This window comes from Centrocercus urophasianus, unplaced genomic scaffold, assembly GCF_019232065.1.
Source record: "Centrocercus urophasianus isolate 14NV4802_14NV808 unplaced genomic scaffold, USGS_Curo_1.0 seq_22, whole genome shotgun sequence".
Classification (NCBI taxonomy): domain Eukaryota; kingdom Metazoa; phylum Chordata; class Aves; order Galliformes; family Phasianidae; genus Centrocercus; species Centrocercus urophasianus.
The window spans coordinates 17873490-17884325 of NW_024884778.1; the positions used below are offsets into that span (position 1 = coordinate 17873490).

Below are 10836 nucleotides of genomic sequence, written 5' to 3' on the forward strand. Positions count from 1 at the left end.
CTTTTATCTTTCAGACACTCTCAGATCTTTCAGCACTACCTCTGCTCAGCAGGTCCTGTTCACTTGGTTTTTACTTTTACACCACCCCATTAATGGAAAATACTACCTCTATCTGCGGAAGGAAATGACCTGGGATCTTCATGACTCCGTTCACCAGCTCTAGTTCAAGATGAGCGAAACCAAAATCCCTCTGCAGTGCTGCATCTCCAGCCAGCACCCAAACACCAGGGCATCTTCCAGGACCCAAATAAGTTAAGGTTTGTATGGGATGGCCTGGCCAAAAGAAAGAAGAACACAGGTGCTGATTTTGGCTCAGCCTCTCACCAGCTCAGACACTGTAACAGAGCTTAACACTGGATGCAAACGTCAGCTGAGATGGTGGCAAAACAGCCAGACAGGCAGCCTTACATTTCAATGCCAGCAGCACCCTAGTAAGCCAAGTTAAAGAAACCATAGGTCTCTGCATCAAAGTTGGAGACTACAGTGTGACTGCATTGTGGGCAGAGCTGCGACATACGGCCATAAGCAAGTCACCATGCCTCCAGTCAGGATCCCTGTCCATGAGAGGCAGTTTCAGTATCACCTTGCCCATCTCACAGAGCTCCAGCTAAGATCTCCAAGACACTTGCTCAGTGCTGCAACTGTGTGACTGGTTTCCTATGTGATGCTGTGTGACTGCTGAGAAACGTACCAGTAAGGTCTGTGAAGGGCCTCCAGCTGCAGAAGATGACTAGTTGCAGCAGCACCCAAGACTTCTTAGGGTAAGCTGGTTCACTGATGAGATCCACATATCATCACGTAAGGGCAGCATGTGGTCTTCTCTTCAGTCAGTCCCGTTTTATCAGGTCCAGCTGTACCAAGTCCAGAAATGTCACGGTGTGATGAGAAACATGATCACGCCAGGCTTGCTCTTCAGCAGAGGCCACAGCCTCAAGTAAGTAGGGGCAAACCAAAATCAAGCCCTATGGATAAGCCCTACACTTTCCCAGAATTGTTTTTTCTGGCTTTACCTGATTGTTGCACTAGAGGGTACTGAGTTTTTGAGCACATACCATGGTGGCCCCTCGATGGGATGGACGGGTGGATAGACTTCCATCCCTGTAAAGCAAGATAAAAAAATACAATTAAACACGGAGCCTTCTGTGAACAGTACACCTCTCCTCCACTTGGAGTGGGATCACCACCAGCCAACATGCTGCTTAAATAGTGCCAGGACCCAACTGAATACTACCAGCTGCAAGACAACAAGCAGTTTGTCCTACAGGGACACATAGCAGCTTTATGTCACGACTCAGATTCAAAAAAGAAAAGGCTCAATGCTCAGGGTGAAGAAGGCATTTAAGTTCCTCTAGGTCAACAACTACAAAGTCCCCAGCCGGAACTTCACTGCAGGCTTGACACAACTGCAGAAATCCTTTAATTTAGGCACAGGGGCTAATTTTAACTAACCTCAGGAATTCCAGCTGATTTAGTAGTTAAACCGGTGCAGATAGAGATGGATGATGATAGCAATGGATGGATTGCAGCAGTCATGCTCAGAGTGCTAAGGAATTGACTTCAGAAAAATCAAGGTAAACCTTTTTAACTTCCATACAGACAGAGAATTAGCAATATCAAGAAAAATAAAATAGAGCAACAACAAAAACCAACCCTCATTAATTGTTTAAATCATACAGTTTCTCACTGGACAAAACAAGGAGGGTTGGTGAGAAAGACATCCTAAGATGCAGTGTGGCAAATGCAGGGCAGTGCCTGGAACAGGACTAAGAAGGGAAGGAAGATAATTTCATTTTGTGAACACTGATGACCAGACAAGCCGTTGTGGCTGCCCATCCCTACTGCTCACCCTCCACACGTGCAGAAAGATGTGAGAAAGAGTTCAAGCGGTCTCTAAAAGCCTTTCTGTGGGCTGGCCTGGACTCCCGCACATTATGTGTCTCACAGCCACAGCTCTCTTCTTCAACCCAGAGGCTCTCCTGCCCTAGGGTGCGTATAAGCTTAGACCAGCAAGCTCCTTCCTCCTAGATACACCAGTATCAGGCTCCAGCCCGCAGCAGAAAGGAGCTGGAAGGACGAGCAGCACGAAGGACCAGGAGCACTCTCCATTATGTTTGGCTCGTGCTGCTGTCTGGTGGGTCTAGAAGCCAGCACGTGTTCGGCATGGTCCCAAGAGCTACAGCTAAACAGAGGAGCCTGGAGCTCTACAAGCTACAACTCCCACCAGCTGAAACCACAGCTCATCAAAATCTCTGCGATGCTTTGTGCCCCCAGGATAGCTGGGAGAAGACAGAGCCCACACCCATGTTTAATGTTCATACATTAAAATCAAATCCACAAATGCCAACTGGATTTTTTTATTCCCCCCTCACTGCTTATACAATGTTCTAGAGCTCCCGACCCAGTCAGACACCCATCCTCTCCCTGCCGCAGCATTCCACCCTCTGTGGTCCCCAGCCTTCATCCTACAAGCATCCTTAGATCTAAGAGCAATGGCATGGTCCCTCAGATGGTTTTAGCTGCTATAGAATGCTTTCCCAGACCACAGTGGTCTGTTGTACACAGTCCCCTATTGTGCATAGAACCCCTGTGACACCCAAGTAAGCTAAGGTACATGACTGAGTGGTCTGAAGATGTAAGGGGACAGCTCTTATTAAACCCAAGATAGGTTGGGAGGGATAAAAGAGAGAGGTGCACACTGCTCAAGTCCAAGGGAAACACAACACCTTTCAAAATGAAGGTGGGTGAAAAAGTAGCTCACCACCTCCTGCAACCTTTTACCTCCTGCAACCTTTTACCAGCGTATCCCAAGCAGCAGCAACAACAGCAAGGGGAGGAAGGAGCAATGCATCCCTCAAATCCCTGGACAGGACCAGAGCAGCTTATTGCAGTGTGAGAGCAGCTCTGACCAAGCCTGTGCAATACTACAGTGAACTAAGGAAAGATGGCTGTAGCAGACATTTATTTCACTTTCTGCTGCTTCTCTCCCATCATGGCAAATTAGTAAGGTATTTGCATCTAAAAGGGGGACAAGCCCTCACAGCTAGACCTGTACTCTGAGGCCAAGGCAGAATTCACCAGGAGCCAGGCTAGAAAGTGCAGATAACACAGTGGTAAAATTCGCCACTGGATCTCCCTGTTCCTCTGGTGCAGTGGTGAAACCAGGTGGGATGGCCATGTGTGAATCCAAGGCTGCCTCTGAACTACAAGAAGAGGGATCAAGGGAAGAGCAGTGGCCCCTCGCCACCCTGCCAATTTTCACTGCTGTTAAATATAATAATCTCTGCTCTCTTTAATCTTGGCTTCTCCTCTGAGACCTGGCAGTAAAGGAAGCTCCGTAATGAGGTGGGGAAAGAGGCAGAGTAATTGCAGCAAGAATGTAAGCCCTGAGAGTTTGCTCAGAGCAAAGGGCAGAGAGCACAGGGAAACCCACCAGCTGCAGGAAGATGAAGCACTGGCACCTGTCTGGTGAGAAAAAGGGAGCAAAGCCAGAGGCTGGCTCACAGTTTCTTGAAATGAAGCAAGTGGATCTACTCCTGGCGGAGGGAATGGTGCAGCACCAACCCCAGGTTCTCCATCAGTACTTTCACTTTCTTGAATGCCGCTGCATTTGTTAGCAAGCAGGCAGCAAGGTTAGCAACAGGTACAGGCAAAGCAGGCAGCTGCTTGAGGCAGCAGATTGCCAGAGGTGGCAAAAGAGCTGGCTGCACACCACGGCCCTGCAGAGCCAGTTGCTATGGCTGCACCCTCACCCACAGCCTGGGAACGGCACAACCCCTGCTGAATTAGACAGCACTGACCTTCCCTGCCTTTCACAGCACCAGGGAGATGATGGAGATAGCTGCGAGCAGGCAGTCACTCCTGCTTACACCAGCACCAGCAGGGGCTGCTGGCGCAGACCGTAACAGCTCTGTCTGGAGATGCTATTGTAAAGTACCACAGTGGGGAGCAGGACACAGACAGGGTTTCCCTGGGTGCTACTCCCCACCCCACCCTCATTCCTTTCCATCCACGTTGCAGGTTGGAGTGGTTCACCGCCTGATCTTCAGAGTTCTCAATTACCTGTAGAAAAAAGAAGCCAGTGCATCTCTGAGCTCCTCCTGGTCTACTTCCCCCAGCTGGTATTGAAGGAACACTCTGCACCGACTGCCTCATAAGCTGGCTCTTCTAGTGGCTTTCAGTCATAGAATCATTAAGGCTGGAAAGGACCATTGAGATCATCCAGTCCAACCATCAACCCATACCACCATGCCCACTAAACCTCAGTGCCACATCTATAGCTCTTGAAAAGCCCCAGGGACAGTGATTCTACCACCTGCCTGGGCAGCCTGTGCCAATACCTCACCTTTCTCAGGAGAACTTTTTTCTAATATCCAACCTGAATGTTCCCTGGTGCAACTCTGTGCCATTCCCTCTTGTCTTATTGCTAGTTACCTGGGAAAAAAGGCCCACCCCCACCTTGCCACAACATCTTTTCAGGGCCTCAGCCCAGCAATCCAGTCAGTCCAGATTCTTCTGTAGGGCTCTTCCTACCCCCAGGCAGATTGACACTTCCCCCAAACTTGATGTCATCTGCAAGCTTACTGAGGATGCACTCAATGCCCTCATCCAGGTCATCAATAAAGATACCGACCAGGACAGACCCCAGCACCCACGCCAGGGGAGCACCGCTTGCAATTGGTCACCAGCTGGATTTACCTCCATTCACCTCCACTCTCCGGGCATGCAGCCAGTTCTTTACCCAGCAAAGTGTGCACCTGTCCAAGCCACAGGCTGCCAGCTTCTCCAGGAGAATGCTGGGGGAGACAATAAAGGGTTTACTGAAGTCTAGGTAGATCACATCCGCAGTGCTTTCCCCATCCCTCAGGAAGGTCACTCAATCATTGAAGGAGATCAGTCTGGTCTAGCAGGACCTGCCTTTCATGAACCCATGTTGGGTTGGTCTGAGCTCCTGGCTGTCCTGAATGCACCAAGTGACTGCACTCAAGACAATCTGCCCCATGACCTTTCCCAGGAGCTCCCCTGACTCTTCTTCTGACCCTTCTTGTAAATGAAGTCTCGTCTTTGCTTCCTTTAAAAAAAGCCACGTCTGCAGAGCATGGTTAACAGCTGGTTCTTCTCAACACCAGCTTGTGACCATACCTGAGCCAAGACAAAAAACCCCAAGCAAACAAACAACAAAAAAGCTGTTCTCTAGACTACTGGAGCTGGGGTAGAAAGTGCCACCTCTTCTCCAGGCCACAGTACAGCTGGATGAGCTGAGGCAAAGCCATAGATTGGGAAGCTGCATTCCAGCTTTGGGTTTGGGACCCTAAAGCCAGAGGGAGCTGTGTCACTCTGACAGGCAAAAAGCTAGACTATATCTGTGTTAGGAAATGACAGTCTTGACAGAGACGATGGACAGTTTTGTACCAGCTTTTGCAGGGTGCTGCACAAGATTGGCCCTCCAAAAATCAGATCAAACAGCCTTATAGAGCATCAGAAGTTCTTCAGAGCAAAATAACTGTGCTCAGTGCTGCCTTGGTGACAGGCATCTCAGGAATTTCCAGCATCCTTAGGCCTCCAATCTCCCACCTGGGCTGCCAAATTTAGAAAGCCAGTCCCATGGCCCACCCACCCTATCCCTATGACTGCAGGTACTCGGGCAGGAATTTCTGCCCCCATCACCTGGACTGCTCTCAAGGCACTGCACTCATGGACAAATCACTCCTCTGTGCTCAGATGAGCCCCTCTCCAGCAAAGATGCCTGACTGAGGGGAAAGGCAGGAAAAGCAGGCGTGTTTTAATATTCTCATCAAGCACACCTTGCTCCAGACACTTTGCAGCAATTTTTCCTTTGTAAGGTCTATCAGTTTCATAAATAGTACAGCAAAGGGAAGAAACATATCCTGTGATGACACAGGTCAAATAATCTCTCCCTCAGGAAACCAACAGTCTACAAAAAAATAACCCAGCATGTGAGTATTGATCTTCAAGCAGATGAAGTGACACTAAAGGCATTTCTTAACCACCTTGGCAGCACGTAGGTGCAACCATATTGAAGTAGGTCACCTGGAAGTGTTTTGCTCCACAAACCTGCAGGCTTTTAGCCTGCATTTCTCTCAGAAAAACACTTGGCAGTAGCCAGACAACACTTGCATGCCTCGAGCATGTTTGTCTCCTAACACAGAAAGTCAGTGGGATGGGGAAGGAGGTGCAGAGAGCAAGGCTTAACTTGGAGCTAATAACCCCCCTTAGGGTTTCTTTGAGGGAGAGGCACAAACAGCTGTGGAAGCATCCATGGTATTTTAACACCATATTGCAGTCCTCAGTACCAAGTCTTGGGAGAACAGACCAGCTCCATTGCAAATGCAGCTGGACCTCTCCCAGATCCCTCCCCTCCACCCCACACACTGGATCTCAGTCTGCTGCTGGGGCCCATCTGAACAGCTGTTGTTACAGTACACCCTCTGCTTCCCACAGCTTTGCTCCTTTCCAGCTGTGCCACCATGGCATGAGAGAGAGAACCAGGGAAGAACATTTTTTTTTTTTTTAAGCACAATGCTGCCATTTTCACTCCACATCTTTTCCTCACATCAACTCTGTATTACAAAACATCACCCTAACTGGGGCTTAACCTACAGCCAATGTGAAAAGAACAGAAAAGAAGCAGTAAGTGGAGGAGGAGTTCTGCAAAGTTTATCCATGTTAAATGCTGTCTTTCCCTAAGACCTCAAAAGGAGAAACCAGACAGCCTCTTGACCACGCTGTATTAACATATTGGACAAGACAAACTCTCCTTTGGTAGGATAAACCCCCTCTGTGAGGGCCCAAAGCTTCATTTTATTTAAAGCTGCTTTGGGGTTGGGTTCCTTAAGCTCTGCCACTACCACAGATAGATGCAAGACAAGGTAGAATGTCACAGAAGAGAAACTGATGTACAGCTGCAAAACCAAAGCCTGCTCTCCCAAAATCTCCTACGATCTGTGATTAAACCAGAAGAAACTTTCACAGGCTACTTTCCACAGTAGGAGCCAGCAGACCCACAGAGTCTACTGATCTTCCCTCAGAAGAAACTGAACAGACTGACACGGCGCTTCCCCTGCTGCATCAGGCCACGAGTCCTGGCTGGGGACTTTCCCCTGCACCATCCACATAGCTGCTGAGTTCAGGATGTTGCCCTTGGGCCACTGTTTCCCAGGTAGTGAGTTTGCTTAGTACAGGAAAAGCACTCTCAAGAGCTTGTATGATGGCACGACCGCTCCCATCTCGGTGGTCACAAGAGACAGGGGCAAGGCTAGTCCCTTGTCTTTTGCAGAAAGCTCTTCCTTGGGGGGGAACATGCAACAAGTACATTCTTCAGCCACAGATCTGCATCACAAGACAGACACAAAAAACATGCCAGAACAAAAGCAGTAATGTCCTCTGAATCAAACACAGTCTTTCAGAGAAGATGGGCAACTAGAAGAAAACAAACAAACAAACAAACAAACAAAAAAGGATATTCCTAGGTTTTCATAGGATAGAAACCATCTGAGTGCTAACCTGATTAGCACCAGGCAGCCTGCTGCACTGTATGGACCCAGCATTTATATTTGCAGAGCAGATTCACAGAAGGGCAGAAGCATCAACCCTTCAATGAGATTTTATCTTGTTACAAGGAGCTTATCCTCCAGGGATGACCTCACAGTGCTTAGCACCCTCAGAAGCTTGTAAGGCTGAGAAGGGAAGTTTCTCCTCCATTCAGAAGATCTGCTATATTTCAAGCACCAAAGCCTGGCTCTGGCTTTCAGATGGCTGCAAATGTGACAATGGAAACTTTACCAAAAACAGTGTGTTTTTGTAGGCACACATGAGGGGAAGTCTGGGTGGAACAGCTCCCAGACAGCTGCTAAGAAAATACTGACAGAAAGGGTGGAGAAAAGGAAGTGAAGCAATGCTAGAGCTCCATCCAGGCAACAGCTTAGTTTAACCCTTCTGGTCATCAGCTGAAAGAGCAGCTGCCACCATCAGCACACTGCACAGCCATGAGCTCTCAGAGCAAATGGGATTAACCTTTGTAGTACCACTTGTTGGAACTCTGCTGAAAAACCATCTTCATGGTTGACTATAAGCATTGTACCATGCAGAACATCGCCATACTCTCAGCCTGATGGGTGCCCAGAGGGCAGCAGCAAGTCATCAGTAGTGTGGAAGAGGCCTGCAGGGATCAGGCACAGTGAAGGAGACAGAGCAGTGGGTTTCCTGCTGTGTCGGGTTATTGCTAAGACAGGACTGGAGTGAGGATAAAAATCTAAAGGTAGTCAGCATGGAAACACTTCCTTGCAGATGGCAAATTCACAGACTCAAAGCCATCCAGCTTGTCTCAGTTGCTGCTAAGCAGGCTATGGGATAGCACGTGCCACAATGTCCCCAGTCGTTCATGGCGCTCACTCCCCACCAGACGTCACCCCACAGCTCCCTCTTCTGACACATACCTCAGTTTTCGCTCAGAAATGATCCCATTTAACTTCAAGGGATTGTTTTCTCCTCTAAAGCCAGGTCATTTTGATGGCTGTTGGTGTAGCACAAGCCCTTTGGCAGGAAAGTCCTGGGGAGCAGCACCTCACGCACCAAGCAGGGAGTTGCAGCCTCACGCTGAAGCGTCAGGTGGCAGCAATGGGTGCACTATGTAACAGCAAGGTGGTCAGTCCTCACATCCCCAGAAACACGGCTGCTGGGCTACAGGAAGGGAGAAGGTAAAGGATGAGAGACGTGTTCTGGAATGAGCTGACCCCTCTCTTCCCTGACACACTACAAACATTCAATTAGCTCTCCATCCACAGAAACTGCACGTCAAAAGAGGAAGCAATTTATATTCATCTCCAGCAACAAAGAGAACAGGGGATTGAAGAGTGATTTTTGCCCGCAGTGGCAGTTTCTTCACAGAGCTAGAAATAGATCCCAGCTTTCCTGGAAACACACATAGGCTTTCTGAAGCAGGCTAAATCGAGGTTGAACATACAGAAGAAAATGAGTAAGAGAATATTCTTTTTCATTACACTTTGTTCTTAAAGCTGACCGGTATGAACGATTTGAGAAGCATCTGCACTGTACCAGGAGACAATTTCTGAAAGCAAGGGAAGAAATGTAGCACCACTTCCGTGTCACAAGCAACAAACCTTTGCAAACTGATCAGTTTCCCTCCCCTCCTGCTCAGTCATGTTTCAAATAACCCTTTGCTTAAGAGCAGATCTTTAAAGATGTTATGCAAAGTGGTGAGCACCAAGAGACTTAGATCATAGTTGGGTCTTATTTTCTAATTAGCTGACAAACACATGTAACCATTATGCAGGCAGAGGATTCTCCTGGCCATCTCACTTCCTGGCCAGAAGAATCAATACCACAGTGCTCCAGTGCTTTTGTCTGCTCAGTTATGAACTCAACTGCTCAATTCCAGCTCTCCCACAGGAAGGGAAGTGGGCAGAGCATGAGGATTCCTAACTTTTTCGCCCATCGCAGTTACGTTGAACGTGCTTCATGCTCAGAGCAGCCAAAATCACAGATTCATAGAAATATTAAAAAGGCATTTGCAGCAGCCTCCAGGCACAACCTGCTTCCCCAAGGGACCAATCTCAGCACAAAGAACTGTTGCTAAAACTTGAGTGAGGTCATACATCTGGCAAATATAATGGCAACAAATTAAACTACTTTTTTAAGAACTTGGCTTGGCTGCCTGTGTGCCTTGGAGATCCAAAACAAAATATTTAACTCTTCGTAGCCTCCTCCTGCAGAGCTTACCACAAGCAGTTTTCATGCCATATCACCCTCACACGGTGTAGAAGCGATGTCAGGCTCCTTGTTCACAGCTGATCCATTGCTTCTCGGGTTAATGGCTTTGCAAATCAGTTACTGTAGATATTCCCCAAGTAAAATACAATTTAAAAAACAAACAAACAAACACAAATGTAAAAGCAGAAGTGGATTCAACTCATTCTGGAAGCTATCCTGACCTCAGCGTGTGGAAACATGGTGCTTCAGGGATGGAGCTAAGCACAGAACCCAGGGAGAAGATGGACAGGAAGATTTGGGCTCCTCAAATGTTTTTTTGAGCTTATTGCTCAAGAACGATTACTTAAAGTGTTGTGCTTTCCACATCTCACCTGCCTCCCAAGTAATACCCAGGTATTAGAAGTGCTGGTACATTTTAAGTCCTGATATTCAGCTCAAGGTAAGAGGCAATAGGAAGGGGACACTGAAAAGAAAGCATGCTGCCAAGATACAGGACAAAGAAATGATTGAGATGGAGAGCACTGTCAAAAGAAATCCCCTTCTTACCACCTAAATCACGTGGAACTTGGTAGATTCCCCCTTCCCTTAGCTCTTCACACGCACCCATGGCACATTACTTTTACAAGAACAGGTTTCATTGATCAAATGAATACTTCTAAAAAGCTGAGTAAGGAAAAGCAACTTCCCCTGCATCCCACTAGCTTGTCCTTCAGCACCTGAGCATCTCATCTGTTTTACAAGCACAATTATCTTTCAAACAGATTCACTTAATGTCTGAAAGAAAAAAAGCATCTTTATCAAATGTGCCCCGAGTCATTTGTACCTTATACAGTACTTTAGGGAGAATGGCAAATCACTTCTGTGGCGTCCAAGACATTAGAAATTACCAATTAAGGGAAGTTTAAAAATCGATGGCCGCTGGAACAGCTCGTTTTCACATCCTCTCCATACCCACACCTCAAAAGCCAGCTCACAGCGCTGGGGATCAGGTTGACAAATGAAGGTCTTGCAGCTCATTTTTGTCACTGTTTCAGAGGCAGGACAGGCACGCACATCAGAATCCCCTCCTCCCAGCCAGTCCATCACATC

General features: G+C 47.8%; 1 long non-coding RNA gene across 1 annotated transcript; it reads right to left on the reverse strand.

The window, feature by feature from the left end:
- Positions 1-696: 696 nt before the first annotated feature.
- Positions 697-10593, reverse strand: LOC122162914. The gene is made up of 4 exons (XR_006169736.1): positions 9757-10593; positions 8454-8697; positions 1053-1098; positions 697-851 (listed from the first exon to the last, which is right to left on the reverse strand). It is a non-coding gene; the product is annotated as an uncharacterized LOC122162914 (long non-coding RNA).
- Between the last annotated feature and the right edge of the window lie 243 nt (positions 10594-10836).